We start from the raw sequence: 16617 nt of genomic DNA, 5'->3' as shown, positions 1-16617 counted from the left end.
AAGATACTGTACAAAACAAATTCAGAAATTCCCCCAAAAAATAGGCCCAATATTGCATCAATGGACCAATTCATTTTTGAAATTTCTGAATTAATGTTGTATTTTTAGCATTGTTTATTAAAAATAGAATTACATTTAAAAAAATATAATAAAAAAAATCAGCGTGCCCCCCCCTAATCCTAGGCTCTTTGGATCTTGTCCCCCCCCCCAAAAGTTTATACCAGACCCTTACCTGAGCATGCAGCCTGGCAGGCCAGGAAAGGCCCCCCCCCCATACTGAACCATATCAGGCCTCAACATAGGGGGGTGTTTTGGGGTGGGGGGGCTCTGTCACCCCCACCCCAAAGTTCCTTGTCCACATGTTGATAGAGACAAGGGCCGCTTCCTAACAAACCTGGGTGGTGGTTGTGGGGGTCTGTGAGCAGGGGGCTGAAATCTGGAATCCCAAACAATAAATGTCCCCTGTTTTAATGATGCAATACTTTAATACCACAGTTTTTTGAAACAATGTATTGAAATGTTGGTTTGTACAAGGACTTCGACTGAATGAATATTTTATCCTCTAGTCCTTTAGGCATAAGCCATGAAACACAGCTGTAAGCAGGACCTTACACTTGATTTGAAATATTGATGTGTTAAAGAATTCTTAATTTGCTGTTATACAACATGTATTAAATATTTCATGTTATATCATATTCTGTATTTATGGCACCTTTAGCCTTGACATGTGCTTCTTAAATCCTACAAAGGCCACACATTACACATTTTCTACAACAGATCCATCTGCTATGTAGGATGTGCTGGCATTACATTTCTGATATTACTACAAATCTGTTCTTAAAAAAAAATCACAATTTTTGTTTTTTATTCTTTTATCAAATGGTAGTAAGAAGCAGGAAGAATACACTTTAATTTGAAAATATGCCTAATAATGGCCATTGTTTTTTTAGAAGCTTTATCGGCATACAATTTTTCCAGATGACCATTGTCAGCAGGACAGAAAATAAGGAAAATCCAAAGTTCTAGAGTTGTCTCCAAAGCAGAAGGTGATGTAAATCTTCCAATGGGGACAACATTTCAGATGTCAATTGTCTAAGTAAGGAATTTCCCTTTCTTTGTAGACATTTTCTCTAACATCCTGCTAGGTCTATCAGACAGGAAATTACTGGAAATATCCCCAGTGGGACAGAGACTGCAAAAAATACACTGACAGAGATTTAACACGATCCAAAAGCTAAATTCTGATTAGCTTGTGAAAATGCCCTATTGGTAGTTCATCGCACACAATACAAGACCAGGATAGTGGAGGGAATGAGGTATTTCTTTATTTTAATCCCCCAGTCATTAGGGCCTTTCTTTAGAAGGATTGAGCTACCAATTAGGCTTTTTTACAAGTTCACCAGAGTACAGCTTTTAAACAAATGTTTGGCTATAGATGCAATTTAATACACCCACTGATCAGCAAGAGAAATTGCTGGCCAGAGAATCACATTTCACAGTATGTATTTAACATGAAATATGCCAAATACACTAAAAGAAGAACATTTCTTAAAATATGGCATTGATCAGTCACATGGGGCATGTTTATTAATGCTGTTCAGCCTTCTGTCCCTTACTTGTTATATCCTGTAAATAGCACATAGAGTAACCAGTGGGATTAAAGAGGTGCCAAAAAAAGCAAGAACAGGCTAAAACTTAAAGTGGATGTAAACCCACTCTTATCCTTTCTAAACTACTGCCATAGTGCTGACCTATAAGGGCCCTTTCACACGGGCGGATCCGTAAAAGCTCAGCGGGGATCCTCCGTAAAATCCCTGCTGAGCCGTCGGCTGACAGGGCGGTCCCCGCACACTGTGCAGGGACCGCCCTGTCTTTCCTCCGCTCTCCCCTATGGGGGATCGGATGAACACGGACCGTATGTCCGTGTTCATTCGATCCGCCAGACGTAAGAAAAATAGGATTTTCTTCCGTCTGATTTTGCGGATCTTTGCGGAGGCGGACGATTACGGGTGTCAGCAGGTGGTCATCCGCTGACACCCGCAATCACATAGGGACCAATGTATGTCCCGTTTTCATCCGCAACGGATGGATGAAAATGAGGACATACGGTCCGCACGTCTGAAAGGGCCCTAAGGATATACATGCCCCCTGCATGTATCCTTACCTGTCAAATGTTTCCCCTCTGTCTGTTATAAGAACTGAAAAACTGCAGATTCTGTTGCTGGATCTGTTGTCTGGAGCTCTGTGGGTGAAGTCGTGATGTCAGTAGACTCCCCGCCCTCCTCTACACTCCCCTTGTCAACATGCATTTTTTTTCCTATGTATTCCTTACATTAAATTCTGCTATGATCACTAACATCCAGTCAAAATCCAGACAGACAAGTAACCACAGAAAAGGAGTCGGGGTGCATGAGATATGTAAATAACCTGTCATTCACAGCAAGGGGGCGGAGCGCACTAAGGTTTTTCTCTGTAAGTCAGTTTTATTTCACTGAACAATAAAAGAGGATTGCTCAGAGCTGGATTAACTATGTGTGGCAAGACTGGGCACAGATGATAGGAAATCTTATACTGAACATTGTGACATCAAAAAAATAAATAAAAAAATTTGGGTTTACATCCACTTTAACAAAGTTTAGTCAATACATGATTAAAAGGTATAACATTTTGATATATTGGTTTTACACATATCCAAAAGAGGATAACAATAGGTGTACACTGTGAGAGTTTGGTAGAGGTGTAGTGTCTAATCCCAACAAAATTGGCTTCCTCAGGGGATTACTAGATGATCACTAACATTCAACCAACTAAAACAGAAATGCATACACAAAAACATATTAGTAAACAACAAAATAACATGATTAATATGTATCAGATTTACGTTTAATTCATACATTAAAGACATTTGTTGCAAAGTATCTGCTCTGTTTGACCCACCCACGCTTACATACTTTATCACCAAAGATGGAAGGCATGACCAACCACACCGCCGTGGGGAAGGACATCCAATGATCACAGGAGGCAAAAAAAGAGCAGGCTAAAAGAGTAATATAAGGAGACAAATAAAGTCAGTTTCTAATGGACATAATGCTGTGTCCAAATTAGTGGTTAAAACAAAAACAAAAATGCAAATAATGGGATGATTTCAAATAAAATACATCAATATTGATATATTTTTGAACATATAATCTGGATCATACGCCATGTGTGTTTATGTGCCTCCCATTCGGCCAGCGTCTGACGTCACTGGCCGAATACGGATGTCACAAGGTAACTGCGCATGCGCTGAGGTCCAGATCCCCTGTACAACTACAATACCCATAAGCCAGCGGGGCTGATTAATAGAGAGGCATCGCCAATGGACATATACTGTATGTCCAATGTGATGGTGACCAGGGTATATTTTCAGGCCTGATTGCTTGTTTGTGTTATGTATTCATTTTCTAACCTGGCATCTTACTTGATTTAACTGTGCAGCTATAATTAGAGGGTTATCTATTTGCCACCATTAAGGCACTGAATTGATGCATAATCTTTGACACTAGATGGATGAAAGTAACTGCAATAATCACTTATGAGAAATGGCCATCCCCAAACAGGATATTGCAAACTTGTGGTTTAAGAGAACCAAAGCCTTCACTAAGTGGACAAGTGGGTTTGATAATAAAGTTGGCAGTGACTCCACCCAGGACAGGGTCTCTGTTAATTCCTGGGGAGTTACCCAGTAATCTAATCAAAGTAATTGGGAGCAGGGAAATTCCTACAACCAACATATAACATTACCCTACCCATAAGTATATACAGTACTGTACAAATAAATTAGGCAGGTGTGAAAACATGCTGTACATTAAGAATCCTTCCAGTATTAGAAGTGTTAATAAGTTCTTTTTATCAATTGCCAAAATGGAAAGTAAATAAACAGAAGAGAAATCCAAACCAAATCAATATTTGGTGTGAATATCTTTTGGCTTCAAACCAGAATCAATTCTTCTAGGTACACACAATAGTTATGCATACAGTTTTTCAAGGAACTCAACAGGTAGGATATTCTAATCACAGACCTTCTGTGGATGTAGGCTGCCTCAACTACATCTGTTTCTTCATGTAATCCCAGACAGACTCTAGGATGTTGAGATCAGGGCTCTGTAGGGGCCAAACCATCACTTCCAGGACTCCTTGTTCTTCTTCAAGCTGAAGATCAGTTTTAATTACATTGACTATATTTGGGGTCCCTGTCCTGCTGCAGAATACATTTGGGGCCAATCACACGCCTCCCTGATGGATAACAGGAAGAGACAAGATAAATTGATGCTGGTTTGCAGCCAAAGGATATTCACACTGATACTGAGTTGATTTGGATTTATTTTCTGTTCATTTACTTCTCATTTAATAAGTTGATAAAACTAACCAATTAAAATATATATTTTTGAAAACATTCTTACTTTACAGCATTTCTTCACCTGCCTAATATTTTTGCACAGTACTGTTGATGCACACCTTTATGGAAATAATACAAGCTTTATATAAGAATAGTATAATAATAGTACACAGGGGCGGACTGACAACTCATGGGGCCCCCGAGCAATAGAAGATTATGTGGCCCCCGGGCTTACAGATGGCCACCACGCCAGGAGGCAGTGCAGAGGAGGGGCAGCTAAAATATCAGGATTTTCACATCAAAAGCATGTTGGTTTCGGACATATCAGGAACAGATGTAATAAAAACATAGATTTATACATACTGTCCCTGGTTTTACTGGGCCTGGCAACCCTGATGGGGCCCCCTAGTGGCACGGGGCCCTCGGGCAGTGCCCGAGTGACTCAATGGTCAGTCCGCCCCTGATAGTACATACATCCACAAACAGGTATAATCAGCAAAGGGCCCAACACGAGTCCTGATGGAATTGTGCACGTATGGTATATATATTTATTAATAGATACCCCCAAATGAAATAATTGCAGCAAAGTCCAGGTTCCCCTGAGGATGATGCAGTATCTGTGCTTGTGCTGGAGACCTGAAGACAAGATCAGCGATCATAGGGGTATCCTTTAACTGTTGTCCAACCATCCTGGATTTGCAGGAACTGTGGTCTGCGCTTTAATTGCTCCCTAGTAGTTTCTAGTCTGACATGCAATCAGACCTCTAACTACCAGAAGTGGCCGTTGGATGCCTAACCTGGCTCTAGCTTATGATGGTTATTAAGTCCTAAGCTAAAACTAGCTATAGAATCCCAGACCAGAAGAGACAGTGTAAACTAGAATATCAGGAGCTGTATATAAACTATATTACAAAAAACAGGTTCACATCCAAATATCATGGAAATTGACCACTATAAACATACAATAGCACAGACCTAAATATCTTGCACTGTAAATGTGAGATAATAACAGCAGGACAGAAACTTGTCTGTCACTAGAATTCAGAAATACACTCAAGAAAATACACTCGAAAAGCTATGGGCAGCTGCAGTTAAATTATTGGAACATAGAAATACTTGCATAAAAGTCTCTGCTTCTGATCTGGATGAAAATACAGAAACAGTAGCAGCCTCTGTGTGTCATGTGGTACAGTTCTCTGTCTCTCTCTCTTCACTTTTTTCTTCTGGGGTTTTCATAGCCCCTCCCAGAGACAGGAAGTGATAATAAATAATTAGAAATAACACTGTGAAATTAGCAGCTAACAGTAGGAGGCAGCAGATCTCTACACTGCAAATGATAACTGGAGAAAATCATCCTATTTTTTATTTAATTTTCATAGTGAGATGTTTGTCTCAGTTATAGTAGTTACCCAACTACCTAAATTATAACTATGGACAGCTATAACGATTAACACAAAAGTGCAAGTATCCAAATTTGACCTGGTATCAGACTCTTGCAGTCCCTGTAGAGCAGAGCTGGAGTGTGAAAGCATGTGACAGCACAAGAAACCAATCCATTTATGTGCTGACCAAAAGCAGAAGGGGAAAACAGAGTGACAAAAAGATGAGCTCACCGATGTGCGGTGTCTTTTTTTCACTGTCCGGGAAGGATAGGGCATGTCCAGGACAACCTGAGCTCAGAGGAAGTTGGTTAAATAATGCTGCTCATCACACTGAGCAGCATTAAAAAAAAGTATTTTGGGGAAAATCTGTGTACTGAAGTTTTCATATTGCTGCAAAAGCTGGTTTTGTATTTGATCATTTATTGGGCTAGTCATTTTTATCTTAACTGCTTGCCGACCAGCCGCCGTCATTCTACGGCGGCAGGTCGTCTCTCCTGGGCGAGAGCCCGTACAATGACGTCGGCTCTTTTTGCGGCCACTAGGGGCGCGCGTGCGCGCGCCCCCCGCTCGTCAGTGAACCCCGTGCGGGTTCCCGGCGGGCGCGATCGCCGCCGGGCACCCGCGATTGCTCATTACAGAGCGGGGACCGGGAGCTGTGTGTGTAAACACACAGCTCTCGGTCCTGTCAGCGGGGGAAATGCTGATCTTCTGTTTATACAATGTATGAACAGAAGATCAGTGTTTCCCCTAGTGAGGCCACCCCCCCCCCACAGTAAGAACACACCCAGGGACATACTTAACCCCTTCCCCGCCTAGTGTTAACCCCTTCACTGCCAGTGGCATTTTTATAGTAATCCAATGCATTTTTATAGCACTGATCGCTATAAAAATGCCAATGGTCCCAAAAATGTGTCAAAAGTGTCCGAAGTGTCCGCCATAATGTCGCAGTACCGAAAAAAATCGCGGATCGTCGCCATTACTAGTAAAAAAAAATATTAATAAAAATGCCATAAAAATACCCCCTATTTTGTAAACGCTATAACTTTTGCGCAAACCAATCAATTAACGCTTATTGCGATTTTTTTTTTATGAAAAATATATAGAAAAATACGTATCGTCCTAAACTGAGGGAAAAAAAAGTTTTTTTTATATATTTTTGGGGGATATTTATTATGGCAAAAAGTAAAAAATATTCATTTTTTTCAAAATTGTCGCTATATTTTTGTTTATAGCGCAAAAAATAAAAACCGCAGAGGTGATCAAATACCACCAAAATAAAGCTCTATTTGTGGGAAAAAAAGGACGCCAATTTTGTTTGGGAGCCACGTTGCACGACCGCGCAATTGTCTGTTAAAGTGACGCAGTCCCGAATCGCAAAAAGTGCTCTGGTCTTTGGGCAGCAATATGGTCCAGGGGTTAAGTGGTTAAGGAAGTTATTCTTTAACTACTTTAGACATGGGCCATAGTAAAAAGACGGCCTCCAGGTGGCTCTATAAATCCGGGAGGCCGTCTTTTTACGGCTTCGCATCCTTCAGCCACTGGGGGGCGCGCACCCGGCGCATCCCCGAGATGCCGATGCGCGTGCCTGGCGGCCGCGATGTCCGCCAGGTGCCCGCGATCGGCAATGACAGAGCAGGGACGTGGAGCTCTGTGTGTAAACACAGAGCTCCAGGTCCTGTCAGGGAGAGGAAACAGATGCTGTGTCCCTTATACATAGGGACACAGCATCGGTCACCTCCCCCAGTCAGTCCCCTCCCCCCACAGAAAGAATCACTCCCAGGATACACATTTAACCCCTTCCTCGCCCCCTAGTGTTAACTCCTTCCCTGCCAGTCACATTTATACAGTAATCAATGCATTTTTATAGCACTGTTTTCTGTATTTATGTGAATGGTTCCAAAAATTTGTCAAAAGTGTCCGATGTGTCCGCCGCAATATCGCATTTTGTTTATAGCGCAAAAAATAAAAACCGCAGAGATTATCAAATACCACCAAAATAAATCTCTATTTGTGGGAAAAAAAGAACGTACATTTTGTTTGGGAGGCACGTTGCGCGACCGCGCAATTTTAATTTAAAGCGACGCAGTGCTGAAAGCTGAAATTTCGCCTGGGCAGGAAGGGGGTATATGTGCCCAGTAAGCAAGTGGTTAATACAGCATAGTAGATGATCTAGGAGCAGTGAAAGGAGAATTACAATTGAGTAACCAATTGTATTTTTTTATTAATTTATAAACGTTATAGAAAAGATTCTGCCATCATATTAATTTCCTCTTTGATTGCAACAGGAATACCTTAAACTTCCAGATCATCCAGATTATCCAGTCAGTGATTTCTATGCAGCCTATATGCAGCTGATAATGATTGTATTTTAAGTACATATTGTTCCGAATAAAGAATTTTTAGGATAAAGAAGAGAATAAAAGTTAACTTCCTTTTTATACGCAGTGAAAAAAAGACTTTTCCCCATGTGCTTGGATTCTTTGTAAAGCCCCTGTAAAAATGAATGCACCTCTTTCAAATGTAATTGCAGTAAATGCTGTGTTTCTATTTCAGAAGGACTTAAATACGTGGAGGGTCTTTTGTGATTAAATAGAAAATGAAATTCAGGAAAGAATTTAAAAGCAGAGATCCCTAGCACTGCCAGAAATTAGGGAAAAATTACCTAGAATTAAAAATCCATCCAGGCAAATCTCTAATTTAGGTTCTATATAAAACCTTAGAACAATAGTTCTCTAACGTTCTGTATCGAAAGTAACCATATTCTTGTATTTTCAATATGGCACAGACATTAGAAGGGCAAGTACAATTAGTGGTATTGATGTCAGAGAGTCTGTAAAGCCTGGTAATCACTACAGTTTTTTTTCACTGGGTGGCATCTCCGGTTGGAGCCGCTGTACTAACCATGCAAGGTTAGTCCAGCAATATCCCCTGCTAAACTGTTGTGTTCTGACCAGTGGCAGCCCATCCATAGAGGGCGCACGGGCGCCGCCTCCCCTCTCCATGCGTCTGGCCCCCTGATCTACATATAAGGACAATTCCAATACGGGGGTGGGTATTTTTTTGAAGCACCTGATAAAAGCCAGAGGCTCTAATAGGCTCCAAGCCCACCACCCAGTTGTGTGACGATAGCAAATTAATTTTCGCTATTTTCACACTAAAGCTCCTATCTGCCATTCAGGAGGCAGGTCGTGAAACCTGTTTTCGGATTGGCCAAAGCGTCTGGCAAACTTATTGGATGCCTAGGACTTTGGCGGAAGAGGAGAGATGCGGCGGAGGAAGCTTGAGGAGCAGACACCCTGCCAGAACACTCAATGTTCTCTGACATTGGCCGGCTGAGCGAGTGTATGGGACTTTATCCATTTTGTTTCTTTTCCAGGCCCTCTAAAGAAGTAGAAATACTTTATATCATATGAAGCTATAGTGATAATATATATATTTATTTCAAAGCCAATACAAAGAATTCTTATATATTTTTTGCAAACAACTATATATAGGACAAATGGACACAAGTTGACAATAGAGCAATGTTGGATCCATCAGCAGAATGTATGGGTGGTTAAACTGTAGAATGCCCTGGCCTACACCACAAGGACATGTGTATAGACTCAACAGAAATTAAGGGATTAAGGGATGATGATGTATATTTAAAAATATGTACTAGTTTAATTAAGTTTATCTAACTATTGCAGTTGGTAAAGATGTGACATCTTAACGGTTCTTAAATTCCTTTTTTTCTGGATCAGTACTGCTAGATTTTAAAAGGTTTATTTTAATGAAGAGTAGGATGATTCAGTGGTTAGCACTTATTACACAACTCTGCAGGATGCTCCCTTGGGTAAGGGAAAATAATAGTTTTGGGCCAGATCTATTTTGGACAGCATTTAGTATGCACTTTTTATATCCACAAAAGTACAGTAAGTGATTTGAATTTTTAATGCAAATTGTGTTTATCTGGCCTGCTAAGGGTTGGCTGTCAAATTACAATCGCTTCAGTGGATTTGTTCATCCATTCATGTAACATGGATGGAGGAATCTGTTTCCTAACCTGATTCCTAAGGGATGAACAGAATTTTAGTTATTGATAAAAGGGTCAATAAGATAGCCTATTGTTTTTTCATTACTGTCTATTAGCTAGATTCAGGTAGATGGGCGCATTTTTGTGTCGGCCTAACGCAACGTATATGCTCTATGCATAAGTCAGAGAGCAAAATAGATGATTCACAAAGCACTTGCTCTCCAATTTGCGCCGGCCGAACCTAAATATGAAGGCGTAAACCGGTGTAAGTGTAAGTGGGTGTGAACTTATGCAAATGATGCCCTGAGCCTGGTGCAGTTGATTACGCCCGGTCTATCTTCAACGGAGCATGCGCAGTGATGTCGACGTTTGATCGCTGCCTTGTGCGCATGCGCACAACTAGGTTGACTGAATTTCCCATTTTACGCCGGCCTACCTGCTTGCGCCGAGTGCATAAATACGCCCAGACATGCGTCCGTCCGACGCAAAATTACATCCTGCTTTTTCCCCACCTGAGCAAGGTAATTTTGCTGGTGGCTTGTTTTTTTCTGGATGATGTCTGCTCCCGTCAGCAGGAGGAAGAAAAACTTTTCCCCACAGGAGAGGGCGATAGTAATTGCTGGCATGGAGCAGTATGATAGTTTCCTCCATGGTGCGGAGAGTAGGGATACCACCCGCACCAGGAAGCAAGAGATCCTGGACACCATCACCACGCAGGTTAGTGCCCTTGGCAATGCCACCCGCAGCGGCAAGGACATTAATAAAAAAATAAATGATCTGCGACTTTGTGTGCGGGAGAAGCTTGCTACCATACGGAGGCACCAGACTGGTACTGGGGGTGGACCACCCTGCACCATTGCCTCCATCAGCACAAATAAGTGCCTTGTTTTTATTAAGTTTATTTATATACTCAGGTGATGAGTTTTTTTTTTTTTTTAAAAGCACACGGTGAGGAGTGCTGCTACAGTGTGACTGGTGTGTGAATGTGGGGGGGTGACACTCCTGACAGTAAGGGGTGTCACCCTCAGTCGTTAGGGAGAATTTATCCCCACGACCTGTGTGAATGGTGTATGAATGTACAGCAACATAATTGGAGCCTTGTCATGGCGTTGCTGCTCCCAAGTTCTGAATGGTGGACTTGTGCTAATCCAATGTGATGTGTATGTGGGGTGTGAGCTAGGGAGCACGCCTGCCCCTGGCATGTTGGCACACAGATGGGTTGTCCTGCAAGTGTGGGTGCTCAGCTTGTCCGTAATGCTGCTGCTGTAGCTGCTCTCCAGCTGACCTGGGCCCGTCTGGTGCAAAGATATTCCAGCTTTTTGATGGAATAACTTTAGGCCTGACGTACGAGTTAGGCGCACCGGGCTTAGCCTGCGCCGGGAGCACTTACATACGTGAATCGGCGTATCTCACTCATTTGCATATTTGTATAGGAAATCAATGTGATCGCAAGATGCGTCGCGCCTAAATATGCGCCTAAGTTAGGCCGGCGTAGAAAAGTTGCGTCGGTCGGAGGAAGCCTATTTTCAGGCGTATCTTGTTCTGTGGGTACGGAACAAAAATGCGCCGGCGCATATTTACACTTACGCCGCGTATCTGTAGATAGGCCAGCCTAATGCCCCGTACACACCATCACTTTATGTGATGAAAAAAACGACGTTTTTAAAAACGTCACTTTAATTGACCGTGTGTGGGGGAAAACGTTGTTTTATGTCTTGTAAAAAACGACCAAAAAAAATTGAAGCATGCTTCAATTTTAGGTGTCGTTTTTCAAAACGTCGTTTTTTACTTCACAGAAATTGACCGTGTGTAGCAAAAAATGTTGTTTAAAACGACGTTTTTTCATCCACGCATGTCCAGAAGCTACTTATGAAGCGAGCTTCAATGGAAAAAGTGGTGAGAACGTAACCTCGCTTTGCTAGAACATTGTGAGAAAAACGATGGTGTGTAGGCAACTCCGTCTTTGAAAATTGAAGTTTCAAAAACGTCATTTTTTACTTCACAGAAAATGTCGGTTTTTTTCATCACATAAAGTGACGTACGGGCATAACTCTTTCTGAATCCACCTATATATCTTTTCTGGGTGGAAAAGCATGTGTGAAGTTAAAAGTCCCACAGATGGCTAGTATGGTTTACATGAAGATAGCAAAAACAAAATGGGAAATAAGTACAAATGTACCATAAAGTTTATGAAAAATGTGGCTGTTTTAACACTTCAGACCTTAAATAAACAGAAAATGTAAGCGATGTCTCCACCGGCTAGCTGTCAAAATGTAAAAGAAAACGTGGCTGTGTGGGGCTCCGCCCACCAAGCGCCATCACTCATTCACAGCGCTCTGTGAACGGAAAACTACAAGGTCTGGCAGCCTTTGCAGCTGTCGGCTTGTAGTTTTCAATGAACTACCACGGTAGTTCATTCATTCTTCCTGTCAGCATGTATTGGCTTCCTCATACGAGGTACGAGGAAGCAGATACACTGACAGGTCTGCAGGAGACCTGCATGGCATCAGTGATCTACTGATTGCTGATGCTCCTGCAACAACAAAAAAATGCAAAAGAATGTGCATTTATTATTCTTTCTGAAAAAGGTGAACTTATGTACTTATATGGATAATGTACCTATCTAAGTCATAAAACGTAATATTTTTATTTATTTTTTCTTATAAAAGCAAAAGAGGGCAACATAAAACTAGTGCAATATTTGACACTGTTTTTGATAAACTAACGCACTGGTTCATTTGATGGATGTAGTATCAATACTGTAGTATAATTCTCAGGTATTTTGGTTTTAATTTTGCCCTTTGTGTGCTTCATCCTAGAAAATAGTTGTTTACAAATATAAGTGCTGCCAAAAACTGATGGCATGAATTATGCCCTGTACACACGATCGGTTCATCTGATGAAAATGGTCTGATGGATTTTTTCATCAGATATCCGATGAAGCTGACTTTTATCAGTCTTGCCTACACACCGCCAGTTAAAAAAACGATTGTGTCAGAACGCGGTGACGTAAAACACAACTACGTGCTGAGAAAAATGAAGTTCAATGCTTCCGAGCATGCGTCGACTTGATTCTGAGCATGCGTGGATTTTTAACTGATGGACGTGCCCACAGACGATCGTTTTTTTCTATCGTTTTTTTAACCATCAGATAATTTTAAAACAAGTTCCTAGTTTTTTCACCGATGGATAACAAACCGATGGGTCCCACACACGATCGGTTCATCTGATGAAAACGGTCCATCAGACGTGGCTTAAGGTGTGATTGTGAAGAGAGGGATATTTTTATTTGGGAAGATAAAACGCATAAAAGTCCAGTGAAAAGACACTGTCAATTTTTTTTCCGGCAATATGTGTTTTGTAAAACACAGTTTTACAAAAAATCCCCCCAAAAATCAAAATTTTTAAGCAAGTTTACAATTTTGTGTTCGTCCGCATACATAGCCATCTTCAGCCGCATATTGGACACTCCTGGTCTATGTAGCACCTTCTAGTGTGTGTTAGGTGTAAGGTAGTTTTTTTTGTAGCGTAGGCTTGTTACTGTAGGAAAATGTATTCAGCTCTGTGAATCTGGGACAGTTCAGTGAGTCAGTTCTGGATGACTCATCCTCGCAGCTTCTCTTGTGCCTCCCCCTGTTTTCTGGGACATTGGAGAATGTTCTAGGCATAGTGGTAGGAGGTTAGGAGGAGCTACTTGGAATATTTATGAGGGCCTCAGCCAATCCCCAGTAAAGGGCAGACAGGGGGCAGGTCACCTAATAAATTGGCAATGAGTCATGCCAGCAGAGTAGTTGGGTTGAAGGTGAAAATGGAGTGCTAAGGAGGATGTTGATGGCCCTCAGGTGTGCCCCCTAGTCTGTGGGGGGTGACCTTGGGCCTGGGCTTGGGTGCTGGAAAGATCTTGACATAACACATGGAGGAAGCCTTTCCTGAAGGCATGGGAGCAAGGAGAGAGGACAGCAGGTTCAGGTCAGCACTACTGGGAGATCTAATGGGAGTCAGCCGGGTGGGCTGGTGAGTGTCATGCCGCGTACACACAACCGTTTTTTATGACGAGAAAAATGCTCCAGAGCATTTTTCTTGACGAGAAAATGGGCATTAAAAATTTAGAACCTTCTCTATTTTTTCTCATTGTTTTTCACGTCGTCATTTTTCTCGTCATAAAAAATGGTCGTGTGTAGGCTTTAACGACGGGGGAAAAAAACGTGCAAGCTCAGAAGCAAGTTATGAGAAGGGAAATTTGCATAATCAGCCCAAAGGGTGGCGCAAATTCAAATGGAACTTCCCCTTTATAGTGTCATCGTACGTGTTGTACGTCACCGCGCTTTGCTCGAGCATCTTTTATCACGATTGTGTGTATGCAAGGCAGGCTTGAGAGGAATCATGTCGAGAAAAACATTGTTTTTTTCCATGACATGAAAAACGGTCGTGAGTAAGCGGCATCAGTCTTGAGGACTGTGGTAGAGAGTTAGTCTGGAGGGCTAGTAAAAGTGCAGCTGCAGCCAGGTGAGTTGGCAGTGCCTGAAGAGGTGGTGCTGGGATCAGTAGCCACAGAAGGAAGAGTACAAGCTGGACATTGTAATATTGTTACACAACCAAGGGGCCTCGGGTTCCTGTCTGAAATGGTCCATTGCCTTTAATCTGACTGAGTAATTGTCAGATCTTCACACAGTGATCCAGCTGGGTTCTGCAAGCAAGTGTGTGCTGTAGGAAGAAGTGGAGCTATATTTAGAGACTGTGTATAGAGTGTGATAGTGGGACTCTGTGCTATGTGAAAGATTGCTGGTTTACGCCAGGTTTTGGAGAGAAAGACACATTAGTTGCACAGCTGTGTCTTGGGCTTTTTAGTTCTGACCTGACATGGCTCAGAGCCCCACCCAACAGACAGGAAGTCTGTTCCTGGGAATCAGGTGGATTCCCAATCCGTCTGGGAGGAGTCAGAGACGCTGCATGGGTGCAGCTAGAGCATGCATGTCTGCAGGTGGCAGATGTCGTTTGATGATTGAGCAGCAAGACGCTTATCAGGACAAAGCTAAGTTTGAGCTTATCCTTAGGAAACTTAGGCCTAGGCTAAAGGCCTGAAACAGCCAGATGGCAAGTATGAAAGCCAGGAGGTTAAACTGTTGAGTATGCAAGATGCAGAAATACTGTTGTATTTGTGAACTTTTGTGCTTTTAAATAAAAGTGGGCTACCAGGCCCTTAAAAACTCAGTTCTGGACTGGCGTAGTTTAACTATGGCTCCTTAGAGGGTGTGCTGCACCTACATGACAGCTTTGTTCAAAAACTACTGTCACTCCACAATGAGCATGTTTTAAGATATTATTTTAGTTATTACAAAAAAAACTTAAACTGTTGTGTTACAGTTTGTGTCACACAGTAATACTGATAGGCAGGTAGGGATCACAGATGGAGCCTTCCTTTTAAAACAGTTTACTAGATGCAAACTTTAAAAAATAAAAAAGTCTAATGAGTAATACAAACTTGGCTATTAATTCATGTTGAAATACTTTACTCTGCCTATAAACAGAAGTGCTGAATTACTGGGCAGTGAATATCTCATTTAGCTCTGCCATTACTGCCTGTCGCCTCCTCCCCTGCCAGAAGCCCGATTTGTGGTGATTCCTATTGTGGAGCTAGAGCGTCAGTTGATGACACTACCTGTTCTGTGAGTGCACATGCCGGGTTAGTCCTGTGCTTCTGTCTTCTATTTGTGTTACACTGGTAACAGGAGACTCGTGCTGATCCCCTAAATTTCTGTTCTATGAACGTGCACAGCAGGCCAGTGCTGTGCTGCAGACAGTATTGTGTTAGTGTTCTATTGGGAACAAAAGACTCATGCTGACACACCTCGTCCCATTGCATTTGTATCGACTGTACATTCCTGTTGTGAAGCTCAGGCAGAGCTCAGTTGCTGCCTCCCCGAGTCCCCCTCTTGTGTTTAGGCCAATTTAGGTCAATATGTATTCTGCTACATCTTTGGTAAAACAAATCCCAAAAAGTGTATATTGATTGGTTTGTGTGAAAGTTATAGCGTTTAAAAATGATGGTATATATATCAGAATTTTTATTTATTTATTTTACGCGAGTAATGTCATTGATCATCAAGTTATAGTGGGACTGTGATAGTGGGCAATCTGACACCAATGGACACTGGGTGGGAACTGACTAACTGACACTGACATCACCAGTGACACTAATACAGTGATCAATGCTAATACTATACACAGTCACTGTACTAATAGCACTGGCTGGGAAGGGGTTAACATCTAAGGGCAATCAAAGAGCTAACTGTGTGCCTAACAATGTGTAATATGTGTGTAATATGTGCTGCTTTTACTAATCAATATTCTGCTGCTCTGTGTACAGGGCCCTGTGTTGTTAGTAAACACAGGGCTCTATACTGTGGTTCGCTAAGCCGAACATAAATCATTGGCCCAGACTGACTAACCTACTTGTGCTGTATCGAATTACAGCACAGATGGGGCGGCGCATCCTACCCGGAAATGCCAGTTTACATACACGGCTGCCCCGCCGCCGTATATCTACATGGGGCAGTCTGCTAGTGGTTAACCATGCCCCTTTAAGCCCCTCCTGCTGTTAGTGCAGTTTGACCACATGCAGCACGTTGTTATTGTATGTGTGGTGTGGGGGGGTTCCTTGGAGTAGTGGTGAGTATAGTTGCAGCCATTGGATATGTTTTTTTTTCTTTAGCTTTTATATATATATATATATACTGAACAGGAAACCTGGATCAGTATTTGCATTTGTTGTCTTTAGGACAAGATGGTTTCAGTTGAGTTAGAAGTCCTACACCCAGAATGTGAAATACGATAGGCACAGA

Source organism: Rana temporaria, chromosome 1 (genome assembly GCF_905171775.1).
Source record: "Rana temporaria chromosome 1, aRanTem1.1, whole genome shotgun sequence".
Classification (NCBI taxonomy): domain Eukaryota; kingdom Metazoa; phylum Chordata; class Amphibia; order Anura; family Ranidae; genus Rana; species Rana temporaria.
This window is presented reverse-complemented; position numbering follows the sequence as displayed.